Below are 17401 nucleotides of genomic sequence, written 5' to 3'. Positions count from 1 at the left end.
TTCAGAGGGAACATGTCAGGGGTGTTTTTCCATCCAAATTGCCCTCTACAGAGTGAAGCAGAACTTGGTTACTGTATAACTGCTGAAGGAAATGATACTTTGGTTTGCCCTGACATACCTAAATTGTGATATGAATTGGAGAATGATTCCCTTTTGAAAGAAGTGATGTGCTTCGTTTCCTGGGGTTAGCCAAATGGCAAAATGGTTTTGGTAGGCTACAAATGTTTTGGAAAATTGTCAACGAGCTATCGCTCCAGGATGGCTTGTTAGTCAAAGGTGACACATTAGTCCCCCCTCTCAGTTTAGGCAGAGGCTCTTGATACAACTCATTCTGGTTATCTGGAGATAAGCATAGCTACAAATATAATTGGGTATAGTTTTCGGCGGTCTGGGATGGTTGGAAATGTCGAGAGAGTGGCGCATGAATGTTTCCAACAAAATTTGTTTTATAAGTATTTGGTCACAGTCGTCCTAAACTTGTATTGGTGAGGAGAGCTCGGCAAAGAATTGATGATTTTGTCAGACTTTTTCACATCCTAAGTGGATATATTTGATACATGGTTGTGCTGATTGATCACTTCTCCAAATGGGTGGAAGTTACATGTGTGATCGAACCTACCACTGATGATATAATCACACTACATTATCATTATATTTTTTCAGGATGTATTTTCCATGGAAGGCATTTCTGAGGAGATTTTTACAGACATTGGAGTTCGATTTACTTCCTTGGCTATGAAGGAGTATTTGGGTAAATAAGGAATTAAACAAATGAGAATTTCCCGTTAGAATCCCCAAGCAAATTGGAAAGTTGCAAGGTTTAATAAAGTGTCAGTGCATTGTATTCAAAATGCACACAGATCTAACATTGATTGTGTGAAAGCCATCCGAGAAATGTTGTGGCCATATAGAATAACTCCCCAAACAGTCACTGGTATATTGCCCCTTGAGTCAATGCATGCTTGTAGTGTACTTTCTGAGTTATGCATGTTCTGGATGATTATAACATTAAATAAAGATAGTGTGGTGATGCATTATGGAATGTGGCTCAGTAAACGAACACCACTTGTTCAATCCTAAAACCCAGTCCAAGACTGGATAATTATCAAGGACCTTTTGTTAGTGAGGAAAGGGTGGTCCAAGTTCAGAGACTAACTCCTGTTATGGAAACAAGGGGAGGTGAAAATTGAGTATTGAATAACCAGTGGTGGAACATGTCCTGAGCAGTCAATGTCAAATAAGGGTCTGAAGCAAAAGAGAGCTTAGTTGGTCTTACTTCTCAAGTTGATCCAAGGTGAATCCAGTGTGTTTAGAGTATTCCTTGGAAACTGCAAAAGGAATTTGGGTGTTGTAGTACCTTTATATATAGGTGACCAAATTATTGAAGGTGATGTGGGGGTGAAGCTTAATTAATTGTTTTTCTGCTCGACTAAAAGTTAGGCGCGCTCACGAAATCGATAAAACCTATAAGGACACACACATGTTGAATGGGTTACGGGGTGTTGACATTGAATTCTTGATAGATTCTGGTACCATCAAATTTGTAGAGATGTAACCAACAATATTTTTGGGGGGTGGGGGGGGGGAAATAGGTTTCCTTTTCTGTGTTATATAAGGAAGCAGTCAACATATTGAACTTATAGAAAAAAATTCTATAAGTTCAATATGTTGACTGCTTCCTTTTGACTTTCTTGCGTATATCCATAGAAATACTACAGACTTTCGGTTCATTGCCTCTCAATTATTATCTATGTTTGTATCAATTTTCTGTATATTATTATATTATTTCCCTGTAATTTGGAGCTTGAATATTTTTTTGCTTTTTGTTTGGAAAGGAAGGATTTCTGGTGTCGTCATCTGGAATGGCAAAGGCTGGGCATAATTTTTGATGGAATCAATACTCTTGTTATGCTGTGAGGATTCCAGACTGTCTCAGTTGAATCCGGACCCAAGTGTGACCCATTCTTTTCTACTGATCCTCCATTAAAGATTCAGATTAGGATTCAGACAAAGCTACTCTAGTGTACCACAATCTCAGCTTGCACCTTGTCAACTACAGACAGTAATACACACCAGTAATACACATAATTTATATTGCAGATTCCAGCACTTTCTCTTTATTTTGGCTATGACATTTGTTGGTTGATTTGTTCACAGGCTTACATATTCTCTGCCAGTATGATATCATCTTATTGAGTGAGATTGATATTTTGTGGCAGATGACATATAATAGTATCTCTGGATCATTCAGTTTAAGAAGCTTTGGGGCTGCTTCTTTATAGACTGGGACAAACTCACCTACCTTTCTAATGTTAAGTTGTCCAGCTAGTAATTCATTTCCTTAAAGGTTTGACACTAGGAGGATACTGGTCCAAGAGCTTAGGTACGCTTTCAACGTGCTACAGTGCATATTAGTGTTATTATACGAAGGAGACCGCTGTGAGTAAGTCCAGCCTTGTTGGCATGCAGTTCATATGATTGATAAATTACAAATTGCTTGACATTAGCACTGCATTCCACCATCCCATTACCAAATTGTCTTAACCTCTGGAAGAATACATCCAAATGGTGATTACTCACATACAGTTATGGCAGGCCTTTGGAGAGGGGAAAGGGGCCATAAACACCCCAGACATCCCCTTGCAGGCAGTGTAGGCACTCACTACACCCACCTGCAAGGGGATCTCTAATCCCCTTCAAAGTGCAAGCGGGTTACCACCTGCACAGTGAAACACGGAGCAGCTTCAAAGTAGCCACTCCATTTTTCACCTGAATGCATTCGTGCCTGCCCTGGGTGCAGCGCATTCACTATAAAGCAGCACATTTTCCTAGTTAGCACTGGGTGCACCTTTTGAAAGCTACCTAGGATTATGTGCTGCATACCTAATACGGCCCCGGAAGTCCAAGTGTACGTTTGTGAATTGCGCCAATAGACTTCGGATCTAAAATTAAACTTCAGGTCTAAACTTAGACTTTTTGAATTGGGACCTTACACTCCTAAATTAGACTTTTGAGTAACTTTAATCTCGGATTTTGTGAATAGCCAAATGTAGTAAAGTCAATTAAAAAACATGTAAGAGTGAAGCTACACACGTAAATTACTCACAAGTGTAACTTATCATTGTGAACAGCCCTGAAAGTAACTTTCTATGCCAGTGACCATGTATACAATATTTTTGGGTAAGTTCTGCCACATTTCGCCAACCAAATATGTGATTTCAAATTAAGGGTGTCATTATGATGGCAGTCAGATGAGCATCCGACTGTCATTGTATCGGGATTAGCATTGTCTGAAAAGTAGTCAGCCGTCCTACCCCACAGGTTTTGATGCGACCGCTGTGTAGGCGGTAGGAAACATCCCTTTTTCTATTGCAGCTTGTGTTGCAGCCTGGAAAAGGGCCCCAGTAAAAAGCTGCAATTGAAAAACATCCATGCACCGTGAGCCAGTTACCTAGGGGTGGGCGGAATTTGCTGAATGGACTATCGCGGAGAGGCACGGAGATTGACCAAATCTCCATGCCTCGCCGCAATATTTCCATTTTGCATAGCCTCCCGCCGGCCTCCCGCTTCCCGCCCGCCTATTAATTATATTTCAAAGCTGCAAAAAAAAGTTAAGGAATGCGCATGAGCAGGCTCCCGCGCATGCACAGTTTCAAAGAAGAAGCTGGACCGGGAAGTTTGCGCAACAATAATAAGGTACGTTTTCTTTTAACTTTATTTCCAGCTTTAAAATATAATTTATAAGGCGGGCGGGAAGGCGGGCGGGAAGCGGGAGGCGGGTGGGCTGCCAATTTCCGTTCTGCTGTGGATTGTGTGGAAATTTGCACCATTTTTCCGCCTTCTTTGCGGAAGGCGGAAAGTACAAATAATCGCACTTTCCGTGGGCGGAACGGAAATGTCCACCCACCCCTACACTTACCATGTGATGCCTTGCACATGGTGCGAGAATGTTTAGGGGGAACCACATGTGACTCCACGCCCCATAGCGGATGCCCACAGGGACCCTGCTAGGGGTCTCCAAAGTCCCATTCTGTCTGCCTTTACATGGTGGTGGGACCACCATGTAAAGGCTGAGGGAAAGGAACATCCTAATCCCTTCTATGTTGCTTCCGCAGGCACCACTCCATTGTAGGGATTAGGATGCGACTGCTGCCCCGATGCGCTCCTTGAGCCTATCAGAGGCAGTGGCCTTTCTCCCACCCAAATTGCTCTGATTGTAGATATTGTAATCCGGTGGTCAGACCGATACATTTGATGTTGGGCAGACCACCACCGTCGGACTGTCGGTGGCGGTCTGCCCAACATCGTGATCGGGCCCAGAGTACTCTGGGAAACTGAGAAAAAACACAACAGAGAAGTGAAGTGACTAAATAAGCAAAGCAAAACAATCGGTGCATTTTGCTCTTTAATTCATTTAGGTTTCAATGTTTAAAAAGTCTGTCAATGCATCTTTTTTATATTGCTATAAAACCTGTGTTAACGGAGCAGAATACGCAAGTTAAGGACCTGGCCTACTGGAAACCTCAGAACGCAACTTTTGGTCCTTAAACTCAGACAACACTATTCCAGAAATGTGTTACAATTCTATTTTCAGTGCATCACTATAGATAGCTCACAATAGAAAATCACGGCTGCGGATTCATGCCTGGCATGCAATGAAGCATTTCACAAAGAAATTGCTTCCTCTGTGTAATAGCCTCATTAGAAAGAACAGTGCGCCACTTCCACTGAACGAATAAAAAAGAAAAAAGATAAAAATAAACATTTCTCTTTTCTTTGAAAGATAAAAGAGCGTAGATGTGTTCCCACCCACACCACCACCTCTGGTCCTGCTGGGAATCATGAACAGAATGTATCATGCCACAGGCGTGAATCCTTAGTGGGCCCTTGAAAGCGTGCATGCTGACAGCACATATTATGAAACAGCTACCTTAGGCAGACAAAAAGGACTGCCTTTTTGAGCGAGAGGACCCCTTGTTACTTCAATTGAAGGTAATTTTTATATAAAATGTTTCACTTTGCATTGTATTTTTGCTCAACAGAAACAAAAAACGCAATTAAATTATTTGATTTGCGTAATTTATGAAGGCAGCGAAATTTGACAGCCTTTCTTTACTGGCTCACCATGCTCTTCTGAAATCACTTTATTGCCACACAAGAGTTACCATGTGTTAGACCTGTCAGCATTAGTGTGTTCTTCCCACAAATGTTTTGCTTCCATTCCTTCTATTTTTTGCAAAGCTCATTTTTAAATCAAGTCAAGTCAAGTCAGGAAATTTATATAGCGCGCTACATACCCATAGGGTCTCAAGGCGCTAGAGGGAGGGTGGGGAATTATTTGTCGAATATCCAAGTTTTAAGTTGCTTTCTGAATGCTAGGTGGTTCTGAGTAAGGCGAAGGTGAGTGGGAAGTGAATTCCAGGTTTTAGCTGCCAGGTAGGAGAAGGATCTACCTCCCATAGTGGTTTTGTTGATGCGAGGTACCGTGGCAAGGGCTTGGTTGGAGGATCGCAGCTGACGGGAGGGGGTGTAGAAGGATAATCGTGTGTTGAGGCATTCGGGCCCAAGTTCGTAAAGTGCTTTATGTGCGTGGGTTAGGAGGCGGAAAGTAATCCTCTTATTTACGGGGAGCCAGTGGAGGTTTTTCAGGTGACCAGAGATGTGTTCTTTACGCGGGATGTCTAGTATGAGCCTGGCTGAAGCGTTCTGGATGCGTTGGAGTTTATTCTGGAGTTTTGCGGTGGTACCGGCGTATAGTGTGTTTCCGTAGTCCAGGCGGCTCGTGACCAGTGCGTGGGTGACCGTTCTTCTAGTTTCGGTGGGGATCCAGCAAAATGTTTTTTTGAGCATGCGAAGAATGTTGAAGCATGAAACGGCGTTGACTTGTCTGGTCATCGAGAGTGAGGAGTCCAGGATGACGCCCAGGTTCCGTGCGTGGTCCGTGGGGATGGGGGCTTTTCCAAGGGCTTCTGGCCACCAAGAGTCATCCCAGGCGGAGGGGGAGGTGCCTAAGATGAGGACTTCTGTTTTGTCTGAGTTCAGTTTCAGACGGCTGTGCTTCATCCACTTGGCTACTTCTTTGATTCCTTCGTGTAAGTTGGTTTTGGCGGTGTTAGGGTCTTTGGTGAGTGAGAGGATCAGTTGAGTGTCATCCGCGTAGGAGATGATGTTGAGATTGTGTTGGCGAGCGATGGCCGCAAGGGGGCTCATGTATACGTTGAAGAGGGTGGGGCTGAGTGACGATCCTTGTGGCACGCCGCAGATGACTTCAGAGGACTTTGACTTGAATGGTGGGAGGCGGACTCTCTGTGTTCTTCCGGTGAGGAACGAGGTGATCCATTCCAGTGCTTTTCCTTGGATTCCTACGTCTCTGAGGCGCTGTAGAAGGGTGCTGTGACAGACTGTGTCGAAGGCAGCAGAGAGGTAGAGGAGGATGAGGGCGACTGTGTCTCCATTGTCCAGTAGAGTTCGAATGTCGTCTGTTGCTGCGATGAGGGCGGTCTCAGTGCTGTGTTTGGCTCGGAAGCCAGACTGTGAGGAGTCGAGGGATTTGTTGGTTTCGAGGAAGGCGGCAAGCTGGTTGTTGACAGCTTTCTCAATGACTTTGGCCGGGAACGGAAGAAGCGAGATGGGGCGGTAGTTTTTGAGTTCGGTGGGGTCAGCTGTGGGTTTTTTCAGCAGGGCGCTGAGTTCTGCGTGTTTCCAGCTTTCTGGGAAGGTGGCGGAGTTGAGGGAGCAGTTGATGACATCTCTGAGGTGTGGTGCTATGATGGAGTCTGCTTTGTTAAAGATGTGGTGAGGGCATGGGTCAGTTGGGGATCCTGAGTGGATGGAGTTCATCAGGCGGATGGTGTCCTCAGTGGAGATTGGGTTCCAGTCATTAAGGATGTTCAGGGGGGGTGAGGGTCTTGCAGAAGATTGGGTGGGTTGGTCTTCGGGTCGGTTTTCGAAGCTGTTGTGGATGTCTGCGATTTTGTTGTGGAAGAAGGAAGCTAGGGAGTCGCAGAGGGCTTGGGAGGGGGTGATGTCGTTGGAGTTGGCTGATGGGTTGGTAAATTCTTTGACGATGTTGAATAATTCCTTGCTGTTGTGGGCGTTGTTATCTAGACGGTCTTTGAATGCGGCTTTCTTGGCAGACCGGATTAGTTGGTGGTGTATGCGGGTGGCGTTTTTGAAGGCGTCCCTGGTGCTGGTGTTAGGATCTTTTTTCCAGGCCTTTTCGAGGGAGCGACAATGTTTCTTCGATTTCTTAAGATCATCGTTGAACCAGGATGCGTTTTTGCTGCCTAGCTTGATTTGGCGTTTTTTTAACGGTGCTAGGATGTCGGCGCTGTTGGATAGCCATTGGGTGAGGTTGATGGCTGCTTGGTCGGGGTTTGAGGTGTGGGCGGGGGGGTTTAGTAGAAGCGATGAGGAGATCTGGTCGCTGGTGATTTTGTTCCAGTTTCTTCGCAAGGTGGGTTGAGGATGGTTGTGGATTGTGGTCTTATTGTAGGTGAAGTGAACGCAGCTGTGGTCCGTCCAGTGATGAGCTGTGGTGTGGCTGAATGAGACATGTTTGCTGGAGGTGAAGATAGGGTCGAGAGTGTGCCCTGCAATGTGGGTGGGGGTAGTGACGAGTTGTTTGAGTCCGAGGTTGGCGAGATTGTCCAGAAGGGTGGTGGCGTTGCTGTCGTTGTTCTTTTCCAGGTGAAAGTTGAGGTCTCCCAAAATAATGTATTCCTTGGAGGGGAGGGCGTGTGGGGTGATAAAGTCAGTGATGTCGTCACTGAATTGTGTACGGGGTCCTGGAGGCCGGTAGAGGAGGGTGCCTCTGAGTGTGGTCTTGGGGTCAGTGTGGATCTGGAAGTGAAGGTGTTCAGCGCTAGCGAGGTTGACGTCTGAGCTGGTTGAGATGCGGATGGAGTTCTTATGGACGATAGCGATGCCTCCTCCTGTATGCTTGATGCGGTCCTTTCGGATGATCTTGTATCCTTCAGGAATGGCAATGGTGATGTCTGGGGCAGAAGAAGCATTCATCCATGTTTCTGTTAGGAAGGCTACGTCCGGTGAAAAGGTGTCTAGTAGATTCCAGAGGTCGATGGCGTGCCTGTGGACCGAGCGGGTGTTGAGCAGGATGCATTTAAGGTGGTTGGTGTCAGATATCTGGTTGGTGTTAGTGGATGAGGAGTTGTTCTTGGTGCCGTCGAACTTGCAGGAGTTGCAAGAGAAGGGGCCATGGGTGTGTCCAGGAGCGGCTTGGACGCAGTTGGGGGAGCGGCCGGGGTTAAGGGCTAGGAGGGTGGTGGCATCGTAAGTGATGCGAGTGGGCTGGGCATTACGGGGACCAGGGGGTCTGGCGCTGGGCGCGGTCCAGGCACGGACGGGCGTAGACGGGCTTACCTTTGGTGCACCTTCGGCGCAACTGGGGCGCGGCCGCTGCGCGTGAACGCTGCGCGCGGGGGCAATGGTCATAAATGGATGGTGGAGGGGCGGAGCGTGGGAGGGGCAGCAGCTGGGAGGCGGTAGCGGGGAGGAGGGGCGGCCCAGGGAGCACAAACACAAACAAAATGGAGGGTCAAAGTGAAAGTGAGGCAGGGGCAGCAAATGGAATCAAAGCGCCTACCACAATGCGGAGCGGAGCGAGCAGCGCCAAAGGCCAATCCAGGTCAGTTAAGGTCTCTTTAAAACGAGCCACAATGTGATGCAAAACACTGCGCCACCACAGACAACACACAGCGCTACACAGAGCGAGTTAGGATTGAAATGCACACACAGCGCTATCACAGTAATACACAGCGCTATACAGAGCAAGCTAGGATAAAATGCACACACAGCGCTATCACAGTAATACACAGCGCTAGCAACGATACCCAAATGCGGTCAGTAGCAGTCTCAAAGCGTGGGACCAGGGAGTGGGACAGGGAGCGACCGTTCTGGAGCAAGTGCTAAGGTGCATGTACCATCTCCTTTAAACATGGTAGAATTGGCTTACACTAATTTGGCAAATTTAATTAACTTGTAGGTACCTAACAAAGTGGTACTACTGTACCCAGGGTCTGTAAATTAAATGCTGCTAGTGGGCCTGCAACACCAATTGTGCCACCAGCTTAAGTAGCCCTGTAGATATGTCTCAGGCCTACCATTACAACCTGTTTGTGCAGACTTAAATTGCCATGTCGACTTGGCAAAATAAAATGTTTCCAAGGCCCAAACCTTCCTTTTTAATACATGTAGGTCACCCCTAGAGTGAGGTCTGGGCATCCCAGAAGGCAAAGTGCAGTATATTTAAAAAGTTGGACATCTACTTTTCGGTTTAACATGTCCTGGTAGCGAAAAACTCTGACATTTATTTTTCACTACTACAAGGCCTACCTCTCCTGTATGATAACATTGGAGTTACCTTATTACATTTGATACAGTGTAACTTCCAAATCGAAACACGTAAGTATTTCATGTTTGGTGTCTTTGGAATTGCAATTAACAGCCCTCTCTTATGGTGTCGTTGGATTTTTTATTACTAATTTGAAAATGACAATTTTAGAAAGCTGGTGTTTTCCTGCCATAGCCAATTAGTGCCTGCAGCCTGTCTCTGTGTTACATGACTAGGTGTAGCCAACAGATGGTCTTTGTATATTCCTCCTAGACAGCCACACATGATAGAGGGCCTAGGTGTGCCTGGATGGGCCAACACTGACAGGACTGCTTGTTTGAATGACTGCTGCCCTGCTATGCTGGCCTGCTGCTTGCTGCCCTTTTGCCTAGGTGAGAATGACTGGATCTGCATATGTTGAACCCAGGACTCCGAGCATCTCCAAGGGCTGGTTGGCTGGCCTCCTGACAGGAACCTCAGGGACGGAAGGTTCCAACAACTTGGACCCAGCACCTGGACTCTGAAGTCTGTGCTTCCTACCTTGTCGAGGTGTGCCACCCCAGTCCTGGACCAATGGGAGTGGGCTTGAAGCGGATCTGCCTATCCATCTGTGGATCCAGCAGAATTGATGCATCGGCTCTGCTGCAGGGTGTTAAATATTGGACGGATTTGTTAGCATGAGCTGAAAGCCATTTTGTATTTCTGGCAGCCATTTTAGTTTGCCATGTGCTGCCACGTGCTCACCATGTGCTCTGTCCTCCCTCAGTGTTGACTGCTCTTGTAATCTGCCTAGAAACGAACTGTATTCAGCATCTTCCACCTTCGCACATGCTCAGTTGAGCTTGTAGCTGTCCTTGCAACTGTTCCTAGTATGTAAATGTCAGGATGTGTTTGCCAAAAACAACGACTCTGCTCCTCCCACTTTGTTGAGCAAGCAGATCTTGCATGTCCATATTAGTCATTTTGCATGCTTACATGAGCCAGGACTGCCCCTTGGTCTTATACTGACTATGTAACCATAAGAATATATAAGGCCCCAGTTTTCTGTACTCCTTAGACTGCCTCGTTCAGTTGCTAAGGCTTCTGTGTGACGTAGTCTGACTCATTTGAGGTTAATAAAGATGTAACTTTTACATTTCAGCTTCTGTGCCAATTTCTTCTTTGTTGGTTTAAAAGGACCAAGTTTCAGTGGGACCCCTAGGAAGGTTTCTTGATTTCTTCACAGGGTGCAACCTTAAGGAGAACCGATGCATTGTCGCTGCTGCATGGACTTTTCCAACGCAAGGACTTCTCATTGCAGCTTCGCAGCTTGATAGGAACTGCCGCTGTGTGAGGCATCCCCAACGCAGGCTTTTGCAGGGTAAGCCTCTTGCTGACAGGATCCTCTACAACGACTCATGACCTCACATTGTAGCCTAGCAGCTCCTAGGAACTGACGCATCAAGTCAGCAGAACAGTGCATCTTTGATGTCAGACTCATCGACCAGATGCTCAAGGATGACGCAGGACCTTGCATCGCAGCCTCATGGCTCCTCAGAACCTTCACATAACCTTGGCAGTGGAACTGATGAAGTTCTTGTAGCCGGTTTGAATTCTATTGGGGGTTGGCCTGAACTTGGGACTTTGCCCTGGTCCAGCGCAGATTTCCACAGTTAGTACTTTGCGCTACTATTTTCACTCAAACCTTTAAAGTTTCATATCTCCAGTTCTACAGATTGGATTTTTTTTTGCTGTGGTCTTGTTTTATTCATTAAAATCTACTCTGGTATAGGACTCTATTTGTAGTGCGTTTTGACAGTTTAATTTGGGGTTTCCTTGTGGTGTCACCCTGTTAAGGATTGTGGTTGCTGCCTGAGTATGGTTTTATCCCCCTCAACCAGTCACCCAATTTCCTACACCAGGCTTTTTTATTTATTCAGCATGCAAGATATACATTTTCTGTCTGTGGTTTAGTGCCTTTTTGAGGTTGATATGTATGTACTATTTGAGAAATGTTTCTGAAGCTGGGATATATCTATGCCTGGGTAGAAATATAATTTTGCTTGTGGAACTGGTGGAATTTTGTAACACGGAGTTCCTGACAAATTCTGCCAATTGGCACATAGTGGAAAAATTCTGCGGTTTGAGCCTTGTGATGTTCACGGGAACAAAAACCAAAAGACGTGGAGGAGGGTCTAGGGGGCAATGTTTAGAGACCTGTTGTACTTCGTATCCCTAAGTCAAAACCTTGCTAACTAAAGGAAGAACAACGGTCTGCAGAAGTGTGACAGAAAGGGCCTATGTTAGAGCAAATACAGTTCACCAGTTATACATTACTTGTCCCATCACAGGCTAGAGCAAGGTTTCCATCAGCCCACCCATTTGGCGGAGCTTCGTCATTTGGAAAACCGAGAGGGAAGGGTCACATGTAGCCAAGATAGTACACGGACTACATGTACGTAGGTACTGGACCTCTTGCTCTCTAGATGACTCAGCCTCTAAATGTTATCCAAGGTGTAAGGACTGGTGGAGTGCAGTGCCAGTGCAGAGTGAAAGTGTGATAAAAATGACTAGAGGGACAAAAAATATGTTTATTGGAGATTGTCCAACTGTCATGGATTAAAAACCGCCTGATAGTTTTAAAATTTTTCCTATCATGTGGCTAAGGGTGAGGTCAACATGTTTCAGCCGAGAGGGTAACTAACCCGGCTTTCTTCAGGACCTTAAAGGATGTTGTGTGCTGCTGCAAAATGTCTCAAGTTGTCTCAAAACAATCAATAACAAATTAGTATGAAGAAATTGGATCAGTGGTTGTTCACCACCCTACCCGACATATGTCTCATATGTGCGTGGTTTCCAGAGTTAATTCTTCATCCCTGTGAGAAAAGAAATATTAGTCAAGGATAGTGTTACTCACTATGACACAGTGAACTGTATAAAGTGCTCAACAAAACAGGGAGGTTTGATCTGTCACATTATCATGTAAACATTGTACACGAACCGTCCCATAAGCCATAACGTGCTAAAGATGGGAAAACAAAAAAAAATGGAAAAATAGCATTTGCAAGTACTCACCCAGCTTTGTGTGGGGGTAAGCCTCACCTTTCCCGGCGATTGCTCGGTATGTGAGGGCCCGCTCTATTGGAACAAAAAGAAATCATAGGGGAACAACAAGTGGTTAAATGTACTTGCTTGCGTACCCCTGACAAAAACTCACTGAAAAAACCTCTATCTAATATGCCAACAAGCCGCATTGCTCCAGTGGCCGGCCCTGCTAGCCTCATTGTAGTGTTGTCAAAACTCTGACCTTCACTTGTTGTATGGTTATAACTAGGGGTGAACTCCAACAGGGGGGCCAGACAATGGACACACAGTAAGGACTAATATGATTTAGATACCTAAAGAGGCACCTAATAGAAATTACTGGTGGTGGTAGTTTCCATGGCAATGTTGCTAAAACCAGGAAAGACTATGTTCTCTAATAGCCACAGTAATATTAATGTTAGACTCCTTCAACAATAGTTGTAAGTCCGGGGTAATACAAAAAGGTCAGCGTTAAGTGGTACTGGCTAAAAGTTCAACAGCAGTAGCCCAGTTAAAGATAGCCTAGTTAACAATACCTTACAGACACTCTAGCTCTAAACTCACCTGGCCGTCGGTACCTCAGGACAGTCTGCGAAGCAATCTGGAAGGTACCGAGGAAGGTGGGGGAACCATTCTTATACTCGCGCTGATTGGGCGATTAATTAATTAACCAATCCCAACTCACCGCTGTTTAGGACAATCGCGGCTCGTCACGGATCTCTGAATCAGTCTGCGCATGCACGTGGCCGTCGTCCTGATCCACGGCGCATGCCCGTATGAAAGTATCTAAAAACGCGCATGCGCCGTTGTCATCCTGCGTTTCATCGAGGGTGGATGCGAGCAAGCATGCGCGTTGTTGGGTACTTAGACCGGAAGCTCATACGCATCCGGTGTTAAAACTCCTGATGTGTTGGAAATTGTTAGGCAGCGTCAGCACAAGTCTGGGGACGGCACCAATGGGTGAACCCAGAATGCATGTTAATTGAATGTCAAAGGGGTTAGCGAAGCATTGCTTAAGTGTATTATAATCTGAGTGAGTGTAAGCTGCAGAAAAAACAACCAAACGGACACCAAAGAACACAAAAGCAGACCCTGTGTGAAGGGACGTTTAGTCTGCATAGCAGAATCAAGACAATGTCTTGGTTCAATGGTTCATTAAAGGGTAGTCCTTCCATGTACACTCTATTTTACTGAAGGATCTTTATTACAAGTATAGTTGGTAAGCAGACCCATAGACTTAAAGTTATATTCATCCACAATGGTAGCCACCTGGTAGTTGAGGGAAGATAATTATTGGGGTATATTCAGAAAGAGGTGGAATTCTCAGATATTAAAAAGGAGCATAATGTCTTGCCGCTCATCAGATGAGTGTGCAGGCTGGATTGTCAAGATGAGGTAGACATATCTGAGCAAATAACCCAGAGATAGTATGGACAGGAAATCCCAAAGGAAATAGAATTGCTATTCAGTATGGAGTGGGAAATTGCCGCTAATACAATGAAAGGTACTAATTCATATTTATTAGCTGGTGCAACACTATAGGTTTGGCTGATGTTTGATATATTATATTATAACTGCCCGTATGGTTAAGGTTGGCTGTTATCTAGAGGCAGCCAAGCTATTTCTCTTAGGTGTAGTATTACTGCCAAAATTGATATAGTTGGAGGTAGTTAGGTGACAACATAGCCTTGTGGTTATAACGGGTCTCGAACTCAGATCTGTACCCAGGGAATGTTGTTGTTCAAACCCTCTGTGTCAGTCTTAAGTCTGAAAATCCATCTTTGCTCCCTGATGAAAAGGAATCTAGAGATATCACTCATGTGTTGTGGAATGATCGGATGTTCAAGTATCACCCATCTCATGTCGTCAGGTTGATGTTTAGCACTTAGAAAATGATTGGTTAGACGGGTGGCTTGTTTCCCAGATCGTATGGTGCTTTTGTGCTCGCTGATGCGCAACTTAATTTTGCGAATGGTGTGGCCAACGTATCTCAAGGAGCACGGGCAAGTAATCATGTAGACCACATGATCAGTGTTGCAATTGGTGTGGCCTGCGCACCCTGTGGGCCCCACCCCCAGACCTCCATATTTTCTATTTGTTTGGACCAGTACCACGCTGCACGGGAGCGCACGGGAGCGCCGGGAGAAGCCCGGGACAAGGGCGGTCCGTCTGTGGCCGTCAGGGGCTGCAGGAGGCTGGGCTGGGTCCCCCCTCTAACATATGGACCCGGACTCTATCTCCCAGCTTGGAATACATGACAGCAAGCTGTATTTCATATTTTGTTAAACTAACAACTTAGTTCCTGGGTTCACCTCATACCTGCACAAGACTGGTCCATAATAGAATATTGTTTATATTTGATCCGTATTGCAGACCCAGGATGTCTACAGGAGTTTCGAACTCCTTACCGTCCAGTGTAGGGGTGTCTATACTTGGGCCGTTAGACAAATATTTTTCCAGGGCCACTAGAGAAATAGACAAGGAGATCACATTGGCAGAGAAACGGGCAGAGCGCCGTTTCTCCATCGAACTTTTAAAAAATAAGCCAATAATCACGCCACAGAAGGCAGCACTGATTATACAATTACATAATATCATGCCTGTTGATACAGACGCAGAGCTGTTTAGTACAGAAAATATCCCGCTAATATTTCATGACAGTTCACCATTGTCACATGCTATGGAAAACACTAATGATCCTATTACTAATGAGCCACTGGTTACATCAAATTCCCTAATAGACCTAAACTCCCCTATACTCATTGACACAGTCACTCAGCCCAACAGAAACGCATCTTCTCCTGTTTCTAATCCACCAGTAGAGGCTGTTGTATCATTGGAGACACAACCGCCTATAGCGATCAGTGTAACCAAAGATAAATTACAAACTAAGAAGGACACAGGAGTACACCGTTCTCCACCAAAAAAAAAGAAGGAGAAAGGGTGGGGCCAGAAAAGGGGATAAAAACTCATGTATTTCATCACCCCCTATGGACCCAATACACAAGTCACCCAAGGCAATAGGGAAGGACGTATCAATAGGGCCTCCAACTGTAATACCTTCTCTTTCCGAAGCCTTGCCAACTAAAGGGCTAATGGATGCTATTGAATGCCTTCTAAAATCTTTCATACTTCCACTCACAGAGAGAGTTAAAAGGCTGGGGGATAAAATGGATCGCATTTTGGCAGCCTCCGATCTAATTGAAAACCCTAATCAAACCAATCTAAGTGAAGCCTGCTCTAAAACTAAACATTCTATACAGAAATCACCCAGGCAACAAACGGACACATCCGTACCCAATAACACGCTTGCTGACAGACATTCTACTGAATCGGCAGCCACGAAAGACATAAGCAAAGAGAAGGTTAAACCAGGTGCCCCGAAAGTCCTTCCTACCAGAAACGACCCTCCAATGAAGATAAGTCAAACGACCAAAGCAAAAACTAATCTTAGAAATATAGCAGACTTACCCCCAGAATCGTCCAACTATGTCATTATTTTAACAGGAGTTCCGGTCATGCCAGTAGGAAACATAGAACGTAATACCAGTCCACTGGCTGCGTAACAACAGACCTCTCCCATTACATCTAAATGGAGATATAGTATCGGTGAGACGTGTAATTTGGTGGGCTTACGCCCTAAAGATATTGAAGGGGATGTGGTGATAGTAAATTTTAGGGATCATAGGGTGGTCACGTACATCAGTGATTGGTTTCCAGGGAGAAGTGAGGGTGGATTATCATCGCGTAACTTGAGCTATTTTTATCCTGAAGCCCTGATGATGCCCCCAAAAAACCCTACAACCCTGCGCAGTTTTGATGCTCCTCATTTTCCATATCAAATCCCACACTCTATCGCCCCCAGACACTACAACAACAATTATATTCCTTTTCTTCCACCCCAATGCCCAAACAGGTACTCCATTTCAACTATCACCCCATAAATCCAAATGAGTATTGGAACATCCCATTACACAACTTATTCGAACCCCTCTCTGGCTTAGACGCAAACGAATGACTTATTCCATCTACTTCTTATGAGGGGATTCACCCCTGAGTGCATGATTAATCGTAACTCTTTAATAGAACCTGATAATCCTGTACCAGGGATGGTCCATCCTGAAAATCTGGATGGTGCATTGATAAGGGAAGAAATTCTAAGTGGGGGTAATATTAGTAATAATCCTGATCATGAGAGAGCAGAATCCAGCAGGTCCCTTATTGATCCTGGATCCCCTGAAAAGTCTAATGTGAAAACTGTGAGGAAGGTAAATGCGGGGGGAGGGCCCGCTGAATTCCCTAAAGAAAGTGCAGTGTGCAATATTTCAGGTTTAAATGGAGGGCCTGGAGACAAATGGTCCATTATATTTTGGAATATAGCTGGCCTTAAAGCCAAATTAGATAATCCAAACTGGAAAAAATTAACTAATAACTACGATGTTATATGTTTGCAAGAAACATGGGCTAAGAAAGAATATCATATGAGTGGTTTTAAAACTGTATTCATCCCAGCCATAGGATCCGCACATGGCCGAGCAAAGGGGGGTTTATGCATGTACATTTCTAATTGCTTTTTATGTAAAAAAATTGAGTTGTATTTTCATAACTGTTTTTACCATATTGTCGGGCTACATATTAATACCACTGTTTGTATATTGTTGGTATATTTCTACAATAACATCCCTGTATTAGATATAACAGTGGTGCTTAAAACCCTGAATTCGAAACTTTATAGCATAAATAACAGTTCTCATAAACAGTTCATTGCCATATGGGGCGGCGATTTTAATTGTGCCCTATGTGATATAGTAGGAACAGGTAGTTGTGGGTTAACGGTGGATAGGGATACCGCCTCGTCACATTTTGAGCACTCAGTAACTGGGAATGCTTTGAATGAGATCATGTTTAATAACGATTTAGGGTTCTCGAATGAGCTATGTAGCACTGAGACCTCCTTCTCTCCTACTTTTAACGGTAGAAGTTTAT

This window comes from Lissotriton vulgaris, chromosome 3_1 (genome assembly GCF_964263255.1).
Source record: "Lissotriton vulgaris chromosome 3_1, aLisVul1.2, whole genome shotgun sequence".
Lineage (NCBI taxonomy): Eukaryota > Metazoa > Chordata > Amphibia > Caudata > Salamandridae > Lissotriton > Lissotriton vulgaris.
The sequence above is the reverse complement of the archived record's forward strand: the minus strand, read 5'-3'. Positions refer to the sequence as shown.